Below are 20,859 nucleotides of genomic sequence, written 5' to 3'. Positions count from 1 at the left end.
GTCACCCTGAATGTAAACCTTGGAGGGGAAGAGATCCAAAGCAAAAAAAATCAACAAATCCCCACAAAAGCTGTGCTTCATTGGTTCATTACAATGTCAGCAAAATATGTCTGGACCCAGATCTGAACTGGGATCATTCACTAATGCAAAGAAAATTTATTAATGACACATTCTCACTTTCCCCTGAAATCCTCCTTTTTCTGTACACCATGCACCATTCTATTTCTCCTCTCTAAATTCCTTTTTCTTTAAAGTTGTCTCCCCACTTTCTCTTCCTGCACCCTCTTGAGGGTGGTCCACTTGAGAAAGTTGAAATTTTCATTGCTGTGAGTTCTCTGGGCTTTATGCCATTTGCAGATATGGATATGTAAAACAATACTTTTAATACTGCTCTCCATCTGATTTCTCTAGAACTAACTGCTAAGCAAACTCTTTGGTGATAGAATTTATGTAACCTTGAAAACAGATATCACAGGGGAAAAAAAAAAGCTTTAGGTGTGAGCAGCAAGAGGAGCCCTTGCACAGTAACACATGAAGGACCAAGAGGCTGTGAAGCAGCTGGGCAGAAATGGCCACACTGAGTCTGGTAACCCACATGGGACAGGTGGAGAAAGAGGTGAAGCAGCTTTAAGAGCCGTTAATTCTTTCTTCCTCCCGAAAGAAATTGATGTGTAGAAGATTTTCCATTCCCAGGAACCCTAATTTGAAAAAAAAATCCAGAAATTTCCAAGACAGCCTCTGCCTGTCATGGCTAACAGTTTTCAGCATCCCAGCTCCCACAGCTCTCTTTTGCTCCCGAGACAAGGCCATGAGTTATCCAAAATTATTGTCTAATACTGACAGAAGACTTCATTGAAACTGCTGAAACTAATTCCTTTTCCTGATGCCTTGAATGATACAAGACATTGTATCATATTGCAGATGCCAAATTTTGCAGACCATTTCCCTTAATGGTGATGTTTTCATCACAGTTCTTCTATTGAGAGAATAATATCTGTCAACAGAGACTCACTCTCCACACCACAGCACAAAGCTGAATCTGAGAGGAAAGAGGCTGGAGAACACCCTGAGTGCACACCTTGCACCAGAGTACCACGCTACAGTGTAGTACAATCTCATCTTTGATCAACACTAAATGAAAAGACTTTTTGACTAATCAACTATTCTTAATGCACTATCTCTCCTTAGTACTAATCAAGAGTAATGCCCCAAAAATTGATATAATTGATATAAGAAATCAGCATAAGTTGGTGAAAATCAGAATGAAAACTGAACAGCTCGACTGAGTCTTCAGTGAAGATCAGCCTGTCAAAATATTATATAATATCAATTACTATTACTTTGTTCTGCTGTGATCATTCTGCTTTCTTGCAAAAAAGTATCACAGCTTTTCAAAAACACTGGAACATGTTAAAACTACAGTCTGCCTTTTAAAAATCCACATCCTCAAAATTTTACTTGTTCAACCAGCCAGTTGGAAATAATACTTATTTGTGAACAATTTAAGGTCAGATCATGTAGAATAACTGGCTATTTGGGGATTGTCCTTAAAAATTATTTGCACTGTTATTCCCATATTCACTTCTCTGAATAAAATCCATACTCACATACATGTGTGTGCATATTTATATAAACATCCTCATAGTCTGGTGCTGTATTATGGTCTTTTGTAGCTTGTGTCCACGGAAATGAACAATTACATTTGTTCCAGCAACATCCATCACAGAAATCCTTCTTGATGCTGGGAACAAATAAGCCAGCAGCAGCTCCCTGCTGTGCCCCTGCAGCTGGCACAGCTGTGGGAAGCAGCTGGCTGTAATAGTTACACAATTTACACTCTGTGCAAGGGCCATGAGAGCCTCTTCAGCACCTGGAGTACAGGCAAGCAGAGCTTAGGCACTGCTGGGGCACTTAGATCTGAGGGTTTTGAACAAAACTGGGGACAGATTTGGGTACTTGTTGAAACAACTTGCTCCACTAAGCCCCAGAAAAGGGTTCTCAGGGGAGGGCAGAGGGAAACGTGTCATGGTAGAAAGGGAAGGGTACAGAGCACCCTATGGAAGAAATATCCTTTTGAGACTGCCATCCTTTTGAGCTGCAGCCAGGAGCCTTTGACTATCACATATTAACATTAAAAGTGTGCAGGAACATGCACCAAGTGTTCCCTCATGACATGTGAAGGGCAAAAAGTAAAATCTTGGAGATACATACATCTCTCTATGAGAAAATAGTGATTTTTTTTTTCCATATTCCTGCAGTATCATACTTATCAGTTATTTCCCTAATCTTTTCTTTAAAAAATATAGCCCTACAACTTCACTGTAGCCCTAAGACCATTTCCTCTTCCACTGAGTACCAGCTTTTTGCTCCTGCAGTGTATCTATTATTCTGCAGTGCTATCAGAGGTGCTGCCTGGTAACAGCCCAGTTTTGCTCTTACTTTGATGCTACCTGAACATCAGAAAAGGTTACACACTTTTGTGGGGGCATAATTTGACCTGCTAACCACTTACAACTGGTAATGAAATAGAAATAAAGAACATTATTTGGCTTCCAGGGCCAAAAATTAATTTGCTAGGCTGGCAGTTACAGGAAAAAAAAAACAACTCTCCATTTATATGCTGAAGATTTTGTCTTCAGTTCCTGGAACATCATTTTAATAGATCTCTGAAACACATTTGAGATTGAAATAGGCCTCTAATGTAGATCAAATATGGGAGACAGGGAACTCTGGTTTCAATATTTCAAAGTTATCCTTCCTAAATTGCAATAAATGTCCTTACTCTCTATCCAGACTCTCTTCTCCCAGCGTTCTCACATTAACCTATTTAGCTGCCTGTCTAACAGTGATTAGAGAAAAGGCATCATTTTTTGTGAATGTTGGATTGAACCAAATCTTGGGCAATCTCCTTTGACAAGAACTTCAAGAAAAACAAGAGTAAAACTTTGTAGAGCTCAGAGTCCAAGGACAACACACTCTACTCCATCACATCATAGCACTTTAGGACATGCTAAAGTATTTCCTCATTGCAATTGAGGGAACCACCCCTGCACATCACCATGAAATTCGGTTTCCGGTACTGAGAAGTAAAGACAAACCAGTCCCATTTCAGACATGAAGAAAAGTGGGCTCACATTGTCTCCTTGGGTACTCTGAATTGGTGTGGCTAAGAGTGAGGCTGAGCCATGATGAAAGTCATTTCTAGTGTTATCTGTTTGATCTAGCTGTGGGAGGTGCCTGAGACCTATCTGTATCTGCATATTATTCCCCTTGCCAAACATGAGGGTCAGTCTCAGACTGCTTTTTGTTCTGTCCAATAGATTTATAGTCAAGAAGACTGAAAGAAACTGAACTTCAACAAGGTATCAGAAAGTCACAGCATACTACTACTAGCAATAATAATAATTATTATAATAATAAAGGATATAATATTGTGAGTTGTATTTGGAAAGCTTAGTGGAAACCCCAGTACTGCCATGATTTACTTTGCTGTGTACAGCACTGTACTGTATGACTTCTCTACAAAAAGGAATCTTCTTGCTTGTTCAGAAATATTACATAATTGTGCCAGAGAAACAAAAAAGTACTTTGAAAATCCAATAGTTTGAAATACACAGATGCTATTTCCACTTCTAGACTCCTTATAGCTTAAGACCAGAGCTTAAAGTGAAATGTTTTGGGGTCAATATTTGGAGAAGTGCATGCCTCTGTTCCTGGCTCACTTTTTGAGTTATGCTGTAGCATTCCTCACATCTAAACAGCTGCTGAAGAAGGATCATCATTACATCTGTTTAATCACTGCTTTCAAAAACATGCTTTCAAGATATCTCATGGAATAAAGAACTTCAGAACACTGTTAAGTTCTGAAAGTATCTTCTCAGTCCTTCCATTTATATCACTAAATGCTAATTCCATAGATTCCTTCCTTGGCTTCCCAAACTTCAATAGCAATCCTTTTTATAAAGGCTAGTCTAGCTAGACTGTAGCTTTGTGATGCCTTGAGAGGCTACCTGGAACAGAGGCCAGACAGTGTTAAAGGAACACAGTAGGTATTTATTAAAATGCCTTCAAAGGACACACCTTGGGCAGTACAAGAGCCGAGGTTACACCAAGATGGGCAGTGTGTCACACGTTTTCACCCTTTTATAAGTTTTGGTCCATTTTCATATTGGGGTTAATTGTCCAATTACAGCTTCGGGTTATGAAGTCCCATCCTCCCAGACTGCTCTCCTCAATTTGCTGTTTATACTTTTTGGGCCTGAAGCTGTAACAGTGCCCTTGGTTCTCAGGCTGGAAAAGGATTGTTTTGTCTAACCAAACTGTGAAGAAAACTTGCTAACACTATATGAAGTTCAGAGTCACACACCCATGCAGTACAGAATCTGAAAAATATAAAAGCTAGAACTTCAGGCATCACTGGATCCAGTTCCTCCTCACCTCCTCAAGGATATGTGGATTCTCTAGTGAAAGTAGCACATCAACACTTCTAATGTGTTCTCATTCACCTTAGTTCTCTTATAAAAGATATATCATCACATCTTTGTTTAGGAGAACTGCGTGCATTAGTGGAAATATATAGTAACTTAAAAATAGAATTATTAAACCCAAATATTCTATATGTGTCTTTCATCTGGCTACATGGGCAATTCACAGGTTTAATCTATAGAATAAAGTCTTATTTTCTCTACAATGAAACTTTGTCTAATTCTGGGTGGATGGTATTAGTTTTATTCCCTTCTTTAATTATTTTTACATAAAACAGTAAGTTGAAATTTTGTCAAAGCCATTTATTTTGCCCTAACATAAGCCATCTTTTGGAAGACTGTTCAAGAAGAGCTTCAATTCCTCACTTGCATAGGACGTTTTAGGCAATACTTTTCCTTTGTGCATTACCAGTGAGTGTTACAATGCCAGTCCCAGAAAGCTCATTTTCCTTTTTAACTTCATTTTTCTAGTTGTACTTTTTGTGACAAGTTCCCTGATGTTAACCAACGTGTCTCACATCACACGTGGTAGAAAAATCATCCCTCCTCCCTGCTCAGTATACATTTTACCACTTTATTAAATATTATTGGATTCTCACTCAGAGATAACACAAAGAGCCCATTCACCCTTTCTCCTCAAGGTGCAGAGGGAAAGGACTTCGTGAGTACATCTCAGTTCTAAACATTTTCCAAGATGACAGAGAGGTTCATGGTTTCTTTTTTCTCATTTAAACACTTTAAGAAGGGCCATAGGTCAGATTCGCATTCAGGTCCTTTTCTTTGGAAATGCTTTGGTTCCTACAAGAAGCACAATGGCTCAAATGACTTAATTCTACCTCAAAAACTAACAAGTAAATGAACAGAGAATACCTGAATAGCTTTTCAGTGATCAAATTGAGTCTTTCACCAGATAGGGTCTAACTTATGCAGCTTTCTTTTGTGTGTGAAAAATCCATTTTTCTTCTCTCATTTAACAGTGAAAGTCACCAGTCCTGGGCTGTTACTGAGGCAGTTATTACAGGCTCTGGGTTTTAAAGCAGAGCTCTTAACAGCACTATGAAACTCAGTTACCTCCAGGAAGCTTTCCAATTTTCCTAGGAAGGCTCAAAAAATTATGGGGGAAGAAGAAGAGAAAAATAAGCTCATGAGTGACAAGAGTATCATTCACTATGGATGTTGAGGGTTTGACACTTATTAATGTCAAATCCCTTCTCCTAAAAGACAGATTCCTAATAAGACAAATTTATACATTCCATATGGTAGTTTGTTCATATGGAGTGGAAGACATCTACAATGAAAGGCCTGCTCTGCTCTTCAGGACTGGAATCTCATTCTTGCATAAACTCCATAGCTGTCCCATTAGAGGAGCTTTGGCATCTCCCTCTGTTCTCTAAAAATTATGAACTATTCCTATCAAGCCTTTACATGGAAAATATTCTCAAATATTTATATGCATGCATAAAGTGAGGCTATATAAGTACAAAAATATTGCAAATAGCAAAAACATCATAAATATTAAGAAAAAGAGGGGGGAGTGGAAAAGGGAGGCAGGTTTCTTGGCTTGCTGAACACTTTTAATTGAAAATTTGGCAAAAACAAGAACGTGAAAAAGTACATTTCCAGATGAGTCTGCTCTTCCTAAATCTGGTTTGGGAGGGAGCCAACAGGACAGAGATATTGGGAAAGCAACATGACTACGCATTTCCCACACTACAGGTCACAGTAGAATTGAATGTGTTTTCTGATATTAGATGCTCAGTCCCACCTCTCACTGGTACCCTGATGATGCAAAGCTCTCCCAGGAGGAAAAATGTTAAGAAATAAGTTTGTTTCCATAGAACCCTGTCCACTGCTAAAAAGAGCATCTGAAAACAACAAATTCCAAAACAGACATGAGAAAGTAATTTTTCTGTTTTACCTTTGAAACATTATCTCAGATATATGCTGTGATTTTGAAAGAATAAAGATATCACCAAACATATATTATTAACTTTTTTAAATTAGATTCTGTGTCTGAAGTAGTTTTGCCATCTCTTGCTTTATGACAGCATAGAAGAACGAAAACAACATTTCCAATGTCTTATCATTTGCCTTAGTTTTTCTATAAAATATATATTATCATAGTTTAGGAGAACTCTATATATTAATGGAAATTTACAGTATCTTAGCAGAAATAGATTTAATAAATCAAACCTCCTATATACATCTAGTACACTAGTATTTATAGAGCTAAAATGGGTGTTTAAAAAATTTCAGATGTGTAAACGTAGCAAGTAGGAATAAGCCCTGAGTAGATAACTGCATTGAGATCTTTCCAGATGTGCACAACCAGTATACATTCTACCAAAAATAAAGATTAAAAGCACATCCTAGTGCTTTAATCTTACAGTATTATAGGGCAGTGTCCTACTATTTCATCCACTTAACCTTATTTTTGAGGTTCATTTCTATAAGTAAAGACAGACATATTAAAATGTTCTTCAAAATTACAGTGATATCCCATTGAAACCAAAGTCCCCAAAAGGCAAACATGAAATAAAACACAGTTTTACTGAGATGTACACCAAAACTGGCTTTTCAGAATAATCTGGTGTTAGTGGACTACACAGCAGCAATACTGATGAGATAGTTATTAGTGATTAAATTATTTAGTACTTTTTGTTTCCTTATGGGAAAACATCACTTGATGGATTCATCACAGAAACCCCAGCTTTGGTAACCACCTGAATGTTGAGTGTTAAACTGTTTTTTCTCCTAAAGTACATTCAGCCCAAGCTCTGCACCACACAAATCAAAGAGCATTTTACAGTGACGTTACAATTTCTGTCCTTGAGGATAATCAGAAATTGACTGTGCAAGGCTCTAAGCAACAGGATCTAAAGTTAGACCTACTTAGACTGATGGTTTGGATTAAGCAACTTCCTGAGGTCTCTTCCTACCTACATTATTTTCTGATTCCCTAGAAAAAGCAAAAATGGTAAAATGAAAAGTTGCAGAAGCAGAACATGAGAGGTTTTCACAGCATACAACAGAATTGTTGAATAATATTGCTAGAAATAACATTTTGAAGAGACAGAAATAACAGCTGGAAAATATTTTCTTGACTAGTTACTCAAGTGTTACTTAAAATGGTCAAGTGAGCTTTTCAAGACACATGATAGCACACGCTTTATATACATAAATTCCTCGCCTCCTCCAGCATTTTCAAGCAGACATTTGGATGTTCTACTTTTTCCCCTTTCCACATACATGGAAAAAAGGTCTGCCCAGGTTATTTGACTGAGTTAACTTCTTTTTCTTTTTTCTTTGTTTTTTTGTTTGTTTTATTTTAATAAGATAGCAAAATATCTAAATGGTACGTCACAAATTCTTTGGACTTGAGTGGGGTTGAAAACACTAGAACACACTAAATACCCTTCTTTCTTAGCTTAGCACTAGGATGTGTGCAACAATTCCAAGACTTGCTTAAGAATTCAAAATTTACAGGGGAACGCTAAGGAAAGTGCCTGGACACTTCTGGTTCAGCTATTTCAGTCTTGATACTTTCACTGACGAGCACAATAAAGAAATAACATGAAATTCACTTCTTCACAGGGCAATCTCTACAAGTCTCAAAGCGGAAAACATTAGAATATTTCTCAGCAAGAAATACTGAGCTTTAAAGCAGATAGCTAAGGATAATTTACATGTCAGTATAAGAGAACCATTTCTTCAGGAATTGCCAGTGAGAATTTTTGCTTATGGAGAAAAAAAAAAAATCTGTTAAAGACTTTGATGTGAACTGAAAGAAAGAAAAATCATCAGCAACTGGGAAATTAGATTGTGTTGTGACATTCTGATTAAAGAAGGGCTGAAAATTGGATTTTTCTACAGAAATGCAGCTCATCTGCAACAAAAAAAAAAAGCCTGCACAGAGACTATAGGATGGAAAAGAAAACTCTACTTTCACTTTTCATTTTCGGCAAACTGCTTCTGTTCTTTTGTGTCACAGTTTCCCGGCTCATTAGAAGTTTTTAGCTGGTTGATTTTTCCACGCTCCATTCTGTGTCACTGGGGTGTGGCGTGCAGGTGCTCACACCCATGGTTAGGAGCCCATCACACATCCCAGCTCAGGCTCCAGCAAAACAGCCCTGAAAGCACCTGAGCAGCACAAGCAGGCACAGTAAAAGCCTCAGCTGCACCCAAGATGAAGCAGAAACAATCACAGCCAAAATGGAGAAAGAGCAACTCCACGACTCTTGACTTCTGTGACCAGAATGGAAAATGAGACACACAGAAACAAGGACAGGATATGTGGCTGAGGCAGGACAGAGCCTCCCGGCAGATCCAGACTCACCTGTGGGAAGGGGTGGGTGCTCCCCTCTGCAGCCCCCTTGCATGCACCTCTCACTTCAGCCAGACAAAAGATCCCCCCTCCCACCCATCACCCCATCAGCTGAAACTGCTGATGAACTCGCATGCCAGGTTTCAGCCCAGAGCTCGTGCTCTCTTAGAGAGCAGCAGCATCTCAATCATGCCAACTATTTGCCCACTGAATATACAGAAGTCCTGCTCAATTATAGCAAATTACAGTAATTTGTTATGGCTTTGATGTGACTCTAGAGCCCTTCAGAATGAAAAGAAAACCACAGAGTACTGGAGGAAATCCAAAGGGCCTTTCCTCAACCAAGGATAAAACATCACTGTGAAATAAAATTATCATTTGATAATACACTGCCACTGCTTTTAATCATGCATTTCAAGTAGATTTCTAAAAATATTTTCAGGTTAAATGGAAATTCCCTACCCAAGTAACACTGGCTTTATTAGACATTCATACATCTAGCAGGAAAATGACATATGCTTTTTCTAAAGACCAAGTTTGGCAATATCACCCAGAAGAGAGAATATTCCCACATAAAATTCTGATTAAAGCCATTCCATCAGGATCCTAAGGTCAGAGCTCATGGCAACATGTTTGTTTATTCTTGGTCCCTCGCACCCCTTGCCACATCTTTACATGTCATAAATAGCAGATTCCCACTCGAATTATTGAGGGAAATATCACATACCTGGTTGCAATATGGAGCCTGTCCTCCAAGGAAGTTTTCTGCTTCAGATCCCAAGTGGACCATTACACAAGCTACCAGCAAAGCTGAAGGTTTAGTGCTCTCCTCCACACTTGTGTCAAAATCCCAGAATGTTGTTTGCTGAGCATGGCATCCAAGTATGTCACAGCACAGTGTGGGGTAAAAAAAAAATTAAAAATACATCTTTGCAGAAATTAAAATTAGCATTTCTTGACTATTGTGTTCATTTTTGAGATGGTAGGTTTTATTTGTAGTTCCTCTTATATCTTTCATAAGAAAGGTTATGAAGAATATAAATTATCTGATTTGCTCTGAGAGGTCTGATAGAGGATTTAATAGTTGATAATGATGCAAGAGTTTTGGAGATTATTTGTTTTCCTCTGATCTCTTCAAGATCTTTCTAAAGCTCTGCACAGATGCCCCAAAACTGTTTCCGTTCATATTTTTATATAAATGACAGCCTGGCAGAGAACTGGGGAATGTTCTGCTATCCTTCTTCCTGAGGATGCACACCAAACAAGATAACTTTCCTGTTCAAAATCTATTTCTCAATTTTCAGAATTAAAAACATCTGGGTTTTCCACATCAACTTATGACATCTTGAAACTCCTCTGAAATAAAGGAAAGATCATTTTTCTACTGCTGAATATTCTGACCAAGGCTGAAGAGTAATTTCACAGTAATTAGAAACCAAATATTATTGATTGTAAAAAAAGAATTTTAAATGGAATTGGCTTATGAAGTCAATGTTTTTCAGCAGCAACCCATAATACTAGGTTTAGTAATGTTCCCGGAAAAGGTCAGTCAGTGTAATTGGGCTGTTTCTGCCCAGGGCACAGGACTGGGCCCCAGAGCCATGCTCTATTTCCCATTTAACTCACTGACCTTGGGCACATCACTGCCTCCCTGAGGAAAAAAGATGCCGACTTACAAAGGGCTTTGTGATAAGCAGGTGAAAAACACTTTATCACCTCTCAGTCTAATCCTTACTAATTAATGACATAATAATTGGTTTGGTCTTGTTGCTCATTAAGTCTTGATGTGCTAATTGGTTTATCCTGATGGCTTTATTGAATAGAGCACTTCCATGAGATGAATTTCCCCGTCAATGAATAATACACAAACTGTTTTCTTACAGCTGTGTAAAGCATGTGTGTAAGGCTGTATAACACAGGCTTTATGAATAGCGTCTGAAGTATTAGAAAGTCAAATTTAATCTGCATCCAGTTCTTTCAGAGACAAGATGTGTGAACCTTGTTATCTTAATTCACTGACAGAGTGGAGGTTTCTCCTCCCATGGCAAATCCTATCTTCCATTTCTCAAACCAGTCCTAAGGTGTAAAATTCGGTAAAGGAGCCTTGTTTCTTTACTGTGAGTCCTCTGAATCCTTCCTGAAACTTTACTGTCCTAAATTTTTCCTCCTGCGTACGTAATCCTAAATCAATGTTATGCAAAGATGTAGGAATTTCCTTTATATATGTAATAGAAAACACCTCTAAGGTGCAGAAACTGTTATTTTACTAATAAATTAATAGCCTTTCTCCAAAAAGGTTATTTTAAACTACTGCTCTGATCCTTAGAAAGAGAATATAAAACATGAAAAATTGTATCCTTCAGCTGAACTTCCTTTCTGAAATTATTCTGTTTTTAAGTGGATATCAGATATGACTCAGAGTATTAAGATATACAGTTTGTCTGAGACATTGAAGAACAAGTAATATCATTAATTTCTGTTCAGACTGAGATAATTCATACAGGGATTTGTGTATAACAAATAGAAACTGCTTCTTCAGCCCCAAGCAGGCAGGACATATTCAAATGAATGTACTGTAGCCAGGGCTGAGAAGAGAAAATAGATTTGAATTCCAAATAAATACTGGGTCCTCCTGATATTCTTCCTTTGCCCAAGTCCCCATGTCAGTCAGCACAGAGCCACGCCAGGGCAGAGCTCTCAGTCCTTGCCCTCCCACACAGCCCTGACACAGCTTTCTTCTCTCCCCTGGGCCTTTCCCTGCCTCAGTCATCTCTGGTAAGGACAGAATTTGCAAGGAGCCAGGCAAAAGCACACAATTATATTTGTGCTGGGTCCTTTGATGCTCCCTAATTCTCAGCAGTTTATAGGTTTTTCCTCATATTTTACTCCACTTTTTCTTACTACAACAGTTAGACATCCAAATGCACTGGACTGGTTTTTTGTGTTTGCTCCCTTCTTAGATTTTTGGCAGTTCAAGAAGATTGCAGAGGGTCCTAGAAATTTTCTCCAAACTTTTTTTTATCTGTGTAATCTTGAATTTGTCCCAATTCTTTATAATTCCTAGAAAAGATAACTTGGAGATGTTTTGAAGCAATTTTCAATCATTTTGGAAGTATCTACTCTAATACACTCAACCACTGCCAGGCCAGAGCATTGAAATCAAAGATTAAAAGTAAAATAACTCATGCTTTTTTCATAATTAGTAGGAAGCAGGTGTTTGCATTGTTTCAGGACATTATTTCAACACAGCACCATATTGCCTCATATTCTCTATTACAGCATTACCATGTAACTATCCATCATGTCCACTAGAAATAAAATATACACCAACAATTAATTAATTATGGTCAATATATTATTAACTCTTAGACTGAATACATAGGAATTGTGCCAAATTAGCATGAAGAAATGAATGCCAAAACCCAGAGTGCACTAACACCAGGGGAAACATGGATCTGAATCAGGGCAGAGCAAAAGTGAGAACTGGCCATGAAGCTGCTTCCTTTATCATGAGGAAGACACTATCCCAGCAGTCACTGTGTGCATCAAACACAGGCATGGTATCAAAATACTGAAAACCCACTCTATCTTCTGTAGCTATGTAATACATATGTTACTTTTTTTTTCTGCTACTCAGGAAAAGGAATAGTGAAAAATTAAATATTTTTGTACATATATATATGTTATACATATACACATATACATGTATATCATATAGCATGCAAAAGTTATACCATCTTTTTTCTCCTTTTTTGTATCTGTTCATTGGTTCTGAAGGATAATACAGCCATATCTTCTACTGTAACATCTAGGAACAAGAAATTAAAATGAAGCAAGGAAGAGTTGACAGAGAGTATGAAACAGAAGAAAAGACAGAGAAGAAAGTTAAACAGAAGGAAAAAATAGTTTGTCTTGATGTTTTTCTCACTGCAGTTTCATTTCATTCTGGTCCCTACACAGAAGAGAGAGATGCTAGCTGGGGATAGTATTTTCACTGATTGGAAGGAACAGACTGTTTTGGTCTACAAAAAGGAGCAAATATGCTTACTGAACCAGCCACACCAAACACACGAAATGTGCTATTGTGAAAAGGCACTCAGTGCAACTGCTGGCATAGAGAAGCTCTCAAGAGAGATCTACGGAAGTTCTTGCACAAAATGTAAATCACATCACCCAAGCAAAGCAAGCAAAGGGCAATTGTTCCAAACACCTGCGTTCCGCTCATCAGCTCGCTGATCACGCCCTCGTGATTCAGTTTTGTTAGAAACCTGATGATCTCCATGACAGCCTCTCATTAAGCAGTAAAACCTCCACACCCAAATTTGCGAGTGTTATATTCAAGCATTACAAAACATACGGCACAAATTTGTAATTTGAGTTTCGTGCCTTTGCTGTAGCAGTTAGAGGCCACCTTCCTCCTCTAACGCCAGACAGAGACAAGAAGTAAATAAAGGGAATCTCTGATTCCCTGCTGGGCCTGCCTTGTTATGGTTTTTCTAATTTATTTTGTCACGTAAACACTTTCACATGTGTCTGGCCACCTCCTCTAGTTCCATTATATTCCTTTTGTCAGCAGCAGATTATTTCTGCAGGGAATTGCTTACTTGGGGTGAATGTTTGCTCCTTTTTGCATGGAGCACTCACAGATGGTGAGGTTGGTGTAGATTTGTGTCATAAAGACAAAGTTGTCTCCCCATATGTTAACCCATGTCACCCCATCTCCTGTGCATGGTGAGCAAAAACAAAATCGCAGGCACAAAACAAAACAAAAGAAAGCAGCAGAAGACTGAAAGAGCAAGTGTCAAGTGACATAGCAACTTAGAAATCCTTTGAAACAAGTCTACATCAGTGTCAAACTGTGGGAAAACATATCACAGTAGGCAAAAGCAAGCTTTTAAAAAATGTCCTAACAGCATTAAAGTAACATGAAATGTGGGAACAGAAGAAGCAGAAACTTTCAGCAAGCAATGAGTGAGCGAGAAAAAAGACAAACAGAAGGTACTTTGATATCTGGATATTTCTATTTCTGAAACTGTTTTCTGTAAGCCTTGGTCTGGCTAGACAGAAAACTAACTGCAATACTGTGTACTGACATTAGACACCTACCACACTCAGACTTACAAGATATCTTTTTACAAAGTATAAAATGGAAATAAACTGTGACTATTTTAAACGTAAAGACTTTGATCTCTTTCAGACTGTATTACACTTTGGGTCTACCATAGGACATTCAGAAGGACTAGAAATCTTAGGAATTATTTGCTGGCAAGCAAAAGTTAGTCAAGTTTGAAGGCTGAATAGAATCTTGACACCAAGTACAAGAAAGAATTCAAAATAATGTGGGAGATAAAGAGAGAAATTTGAACATCAATCTTCAAGACTGTAAAACAAAACAGAAGGGTGAAGTATCACTAAACAAATTTCTGTATTTGGGGGAAGATGCAAAATCTTCAAAGGATTCTATCGCTTTGCAAGAATTTGGGAATATCAACAGAGTTTTCACAGCATAAACAGAAGGGATAACCAAGTAACAGTAACTCCAAGGATTTTTTCAGTAAGTGGTGAATAATATTACAGCAGAAGACAAATGGACTACAATTTGAAGGGCAGTACAACATTTAAATTTAAAGGCATACAGTCTTGACTTCAGAATAAGCAGACTCAGATGCCAAGCCAAAGGAATACTCCAAAGTGCCAAAAAGTTTCCGGATCATAACTGATCTTTGCATATTTCTACTTCTTCTCATTACCTGGAATTTACCATGTTGCTCCTGCACAATAAAAATAAACAATTAAGTTCTCCACCAACTCATTCTAGCAGATGCTTTTCTCAGGCACCTTAAAGCCTCAGTTAAAAATAGATTCAAATCTGGAAGACACTATAATGAAGTACTTGCCAGATCTGATAGCACACTGTCATGCAGTGGCATGAATTTAAGCAGCTCTCAGCACAGTGTCATGCTCCAGTTCTCTGACAGAAGTAGATTAATTATCTTTATTAATGTTTTATAAACTGCAAAAACTACAAAGCTCTATCTCAAAGCTAACTAAGTAACTAAGTTTTATTTAATTAAAACTTAAAAACAGAAATATACTGTTTGAAACATCTGGTCAGATTACTGAGAAAATGCAAATACAGACGAAAAGGAATGCAAAGAAAATCCACGATAGGCGTCTGCACTAAAAGCTGATACTACTGTCGTGGATATACAACAGCAAATAGTATTTTCAAATATACTCACTAATATACTCCTTGGTCTTTAAATTCCCCCTTAAAAATGTAAGCTATCTAATTTGTGAAAAAAATCGAGCAGGTATCTCCCAGATGATAAAAGTTCCATGTGCCATTGCATGTGCAACAATTAGGGGATACTTAAATATGCTACAAAAAGGAACCTTTCATAGTTCATTTCAGAAATGATTACAGATATAAAATTCAGCTGCAGAGCATTTCCAAATGCCTACCAACAAACTCATATTTCATATACCACAGCAAACATAGACATTCAAGGAATCAGAGAGGTAAAAATGTGACATAGAGAGAAAACAAGTGACATCTCCCAGTCAGATTTGCTTGATAATCTTTGTGAGTAGAGTTATCCTCTAAAATGTGGAACTTGAAGACATACACAGTCAGTAAAGTTTTAGGTCTGACATGACTATCCAGGCCCTACCTGCATTTGTCAGGAATGTTTTTATACAGACGCTATACAAAGACAGCATTATATTGCATACATCGTTTCCAGGCAATGCAAAAGAAAACCAAAATATAATTAGGTTAAAGTAACTTCACACTGGATTTTCCCATTCTCTTTCAAAAAGGATGAAGAAAGTTTTTCCTTACCATCTGCACTGGTACAGCTCTGTTTACATATCATGTCAAATTTCCAAACCTCCCTTCATTTGATTTGTTGACACAGGGTCCAGTAAAATATTCTGGATCATTAACAAGACCTAAATATTTTTTTCTGTTTTGTTTTACATAAACATGTGGGTGGTTAGTTGGTTGGTTGGTTTTAATTCAGAATTTTTCAGTCATCCTAAAAATGATACAATATGCTTAAGGCACGCTTGAGAATAATTTTACAAAGAGGGATTTTCCTGTTTTACACATTAAACCTGCAGATCAGATGGAAATTATGACCAACAGCTTGTTTTCTTGTTCAGTTCTAGACCTTTTCAGGGCTTTGGAAAAAGAAGCTGATTTTCTCTTTTAAAATATCTGAGACACAGAGCACATCTCCAGCTGTTCCTGCCATCACCCAGACACACTTCAGCTGCTCCTCTCCACGTGAGGAATTTTATCACTGATGCAAAATGAACAGGATGAACTGATGGTCCCACAAGAGCAGCAATTCATTACTCCATCTTTCTTCATGGGTAACAAGTTTCCACTGCCTCCACTTTTTAATAAATACCTACTTTACTCCTTTAACACTGTCTAGCCTCTGTTCTAGGTATCCTCTCAAGGCATCACTACAGTTACCCTTTGGGTCCTGGATTCATGAGTGCTTGTTTCTTTCTTGCTGACAGCTGGGCTTTAACCACCCTGTCATAATTTCAAAATCTATCATATATAGTGATAGTTTCTAGTGACTCCATCTGTTCAGCTCTGAACTTCATCCTGCTGGGATTGTAAATGCAGATGGGAAAGAATATTACACTCAATTGTTTTGGGTTTGGGATGAGGATTTTTATCTGTACAGTCTCCTGAGTGCAAGTGCCCTCCCTTTGAGGGCATTTGGAATATCACAATGGAGAGCTGGACACACCAGCACTTTGCTAATTTGTCCTATTGTTGAAGCATTAAAAGGCAAACCAATGCCATCTGGTTAGAGGTAGCTAGAGATTTATCATGTTTAAAAATATTGATTCAGAAAGAAGAAAAAACCCAATATTTTTAATAAAATGTTTTTCAGAAAAAGAAAACCAGCTGAAATCATCATCCCTCTTATCTCAAAAAGAGGTAAAACACATTCAAATTTATTGCTCCTGGTCCAAGATTTTTGTGTATGGCCTTACCTGAAAAACATCATTTAGCAGAAGGAATTACAGAATTACACACAATGATTCAAAATACATCAAAATTTCTATAATATAAAGGCTTTGGGCTTTCAGATGCAGCATTTTCATGTTCAGTGTTTTTGTTTCTTTTTTCTCTGATAGCAACCAGTAAAATGGAAAACAAATGACTTCATTTAGAAATAACAGTAGCAAAATTAATAGAGATCAGACTGCAGGAAAGAATAAATACGTCATCATCTTTCCCTGTATTTAAAACTGACTTAGAGCAATGTCATGCCTTGCACCGCTACAGGCAAAGTTTCACATTTCCCGTGTGGTTTCCTAATTATAACTGAGTAAAAAGATGGTCAAAATTGCATACAACGAAATTATTTATTAGGTAAATTGAAATCAGTGCATAATCAAAATAAAATAATAAAGTAATCTAAGTATTTCAGATAAAGATAATAATATGTCAGGGTAAAATTATGCAAATAGGAATCCTTTTTACAGGGGACAGAAATGTTTTGTTCTTCCCTCTGCAGCAATAAAAGTACCAGCTGACTTTTCTATTGATATATTTTATTTACATAGATTGTTTTCACATAATTAATTGTTCCACATAGAATGTGTTCCTTCTCTTGACATAAAAGCAATTTTAATAATTATAAAGGGAAGGCTTGGAGCTTTCTTCAATTCTTTTAAATTAAAACTTTTATGTTGTCATACATATCTCTCTGTGTGTGTGCACATCTGTTTATATACAGACACACTCCATTCAAGAGAAAAAAATTGTTTCAATAATTTGTCTTTTACTACTTCAACATTGCTATTAATTTTTAATCTTTCATGTTCATTATCATTTGATGTATGATCCCAAGAAAGTATATATTCTTGCGATAAAGATATGAACATTTACAAATAATTGGATGTGATTAGTTTACTGCTAGCAATTATGGGAATAGCAGTATCTTATGTGAAAGATAAGATACATAAAATCTGGGAGTGGGGAGGTTAGGTTTGATTTTTCTAAAATCAAAGTTTTCCATATATTCCTAAATTTTTCTCAATATATAATTGGATGAACTTTATTCTGCAGAACTAGGAAACAGAGGGAGCAGGAAGGTGTATTTTTAAGAACTAAAAAATATTTCCTCTCCAACAAAAACTGCTAGAAGTTTTTTATGCTCAAAAGTAAGATTTATTTCCAAAAAACAACCTGTACTTTTGACTTAAAAATTTTATCTCAATATAGAAACCAATTTATCTTTTCATCATAACTACATCAGTGGAGAACTCAGTGATGGAGGCTCTCCTGTTAAAGCTGCTATTATTCAGTGTTGAAAGAAAAGGTGTTTTTACACCACTCCTGAAGTTCAGGCTTCCAGCAAGCAGCACTCCAAGGACCAGGACCTGAGTGCTGCTCTTTAACCTGTGCTCAAACCTCCTCATTTCCCACACAGCACGTTGTGCTTTCTATTACAACTTGTACCCATCACAGGATCTTCAGATATTGTTCCCTTCATGAAAGACACAAACGTGGCAATTCCAGAGAAATTCAGAATGCATACAGCCCAAAGAAAGTCTATTTTCTGCCTAGGGAGCACCTCTATTAATTTTTGATGGGGTTTTATATTGCTCAAGTTTTTTTATGAAGGCAAGCTTTTTTTATCACATTAACAAGTAATTAAAAATTTGTTAAAGACATGAAGGTTTTAAAATTAAATGCTCAGAAGTTCGAAAATTCCTAATAATTTAGACAGCCTATGTAGCAAATTTTTATGGTTCATGTACATGTGCACCACAAAACAATCCTTAGCTTTTCCCACCGGCTATGAGCCAAATAACATATCATTCCTCAGTCCTGTCTTCACAGACAGCTGAACCACTTTAACTGATTTTTTCCCAAAAAACTCCCTTCAGGAAGCCATCCAACACAACTATTTCAAGCAAAAGGTTAACGTTTCAAACTTCAGCAAGTGCAACTGGTTGTGTTTGGAGTTCTCAGGGAGTATCACAGAGGGGCTCCCTGCCACCTCCTTGCACACGTAGACAATGAGCATCCTTTGGGAGGATTAGGGATTAGAGATTAGGATTAGAGAATTCAGCAGACCAAGGGGCCCAGCCATTGCCCAGCTCAGGCACCCCCTCTGCCATAGAGGAGAGGAAAGGGTGGCACAGGTGATTAGGGACATCACACTGTTTTCTCAGGACTGAGATCCCATTGCCTGAGCCTGATCCATGCAGCTGCTCCTGACAACACCTGGAATGACTGAGAGCCACCTGCCCATCCTGAGATGTGCCTCAGCTGCTAGGAATCCTCTCTCAGTTGTGCTAACCTGTCCCAGTGCTCTGTTTCCTGCTTGCTCTCCATACAGACACATCAATGATCTCAGCAAGCCTGGCTGCCACTGCTTATAAACTATATTTCTGCTCCTTCAAGCAGAATGATAATGTTATTCAAGTCAACATTATACTGCTATTTCATATTTGTAGCAAAGAAATAACCAAGGACAGGCAGGTTTCTTCTGCCATTGGAGCTAGAAACAGGATCAGAATTCCTGTCCCATATAATCCAAACTAACAAGAGGTCTGTATTAAATTACATGAAAAGGATTTGCAAGAAAATCTTATCTCTCTTGTAATTATTAAATCTACTACTAAGTAATACAATTGTGTACTATTTGTAGGATATTACTTAGATTACCTATAAGCTCTATTATTTTAATTCAGCTTTGGTTCGGAACATAGAACCAAATTAGTCAGTTTTATAGTATATTAATTTCTTTCATTTGAACGATGTACATTGATTATAAGCCAATTTCCTGAATGAATTCAAGGCCATCTCTTGGATTCCATTACAAAATGCCTGCCTGCCTTGCAAAGCTTCATATTGCATGAGCACTGTTCCTGATACTCCTGCTACATTATTTGAACTTAGATAAGGTATTACTCCACTGCATGCTAGAGCTTGAAGTGTTGGCATATCCTTAAATTGCAAGGTGTGGTTTTCTTTTTCCATTAAATACTTTTTATTTCTATCACTGGAAGAACAGAATCAAATCCAAGACTGAATCTTTCTGCAGATTTAATCATGCCTCCCTCATTTTAATAGCCATTTAAAAGCATATTAATACCTATTTACATACCTATCTTTATTGTACCAGCTCAAATAAGTAATTTGTTGAAGGCAAGAAATTACTCCAAGGCAGATAAAAAATACAAGTCAATGCTTTAGAAAGTGGAGCTGCGGCTGAGGTGTCCACACACTGCTGGCAGCAGTCAGCATTTCCTAATGGCATCCAGATAAGGCATTCACTTCTAGCTCCTTATTGTTCTCACAGTTTGGACTCTGGACTTTTATAATCTGCTCTTACACAAATAGGGCTGTCCCTCCCAGGCAAACACAACTTAAGCAATGGAGACAAGCTCTCCCTTAGGTTACTTGCAGGGTTGTTTTGGATTTTTTTATTTCAAGCTGTTTTTCTTTCAAGACATGAGAGATTTATCTACTCTGTTCACCACACACACACTTACTGTATAGCTCACAGTCCACAGCTTGTGATGGTAACAAAGAGATCAGCTAACTTTGATTGAGAGGGAGGTGAAACGAGTTCTCTGGCCCTTGGAGACTTAAAAAGACAGCCCTCCATTTCCTGAGGAGTTCTGCTTTCCAAATATAAAAGCTAATAGGGATTTTCGTGGCTGAGTTTGAAGAATATTTTAAAAATTAAAATCATGTGAGCCTTTTTGCCTATTTTGACTGCTGTATTATTAAGCATCTGTAGATTTACTGACATATAACTGAAAGGCAATCCCTTTATCTCCTCACTGAGAATAATGACATCAACATAAGGTGATCACCATTTAAAAAGATCTCCGTGGCTTCAGTCCCCAAATATATTCCTAAATGTTCAAGAGAATCAAAAGCCACATCTCTTGGCACATTAAAAATAAAAAAGTAAAAGAAAAGGAAAGGGGAAAAAAAGTGGCATCAACACAGAGAGCAGCACTTGAATTTCCACATCAAATTATAAGTGAAAAAGT

At 37.5% G+C, this 20,859-nt stretch overlaps 1 long non-coding RNA gene across 1 annotated transcript in view; it reads right to left on the bottom strand.

Annotated features, from left to right (window-relative positions):
- The window catches only part of LOC148222812 (uncharacterized), a 98,123-nt gene extending 89,235 nt beyond the window's left edge, over positions 1–8,888 (bottom strand). Inside the window, exon 1 of the long non-coding RNA XR_015805260.1 lies at positions 8,821–8,888. This is a non-coding gene — a long non-coding RNA (uncharacterized LOC148222812). The remainder of the gene's footprint in view (positions 1–8,820) is intronic.
- Between the last annotated feature and the right edge of the window lie 11,971 nt (positions 8,889–20,859).

This window comes from Sturnus vulgaris, chromosome 9 (assembly GCF_052056855.1).
Source record: "Sturnus vulgaris isolate bStuVul1 chromosome 9, bStuVul1.hap1, whole genome shotgun sequence".
Classification (NCBI taxonomy): Eukaryota; Metazoa; Chordata; class Aves; order Passeriformes; family Sturnidae; genus Sturnus; species Sturnus vulgaris.
This window is presented reverse-complemented; position numbering and strand designations above follow the sequence as displayed.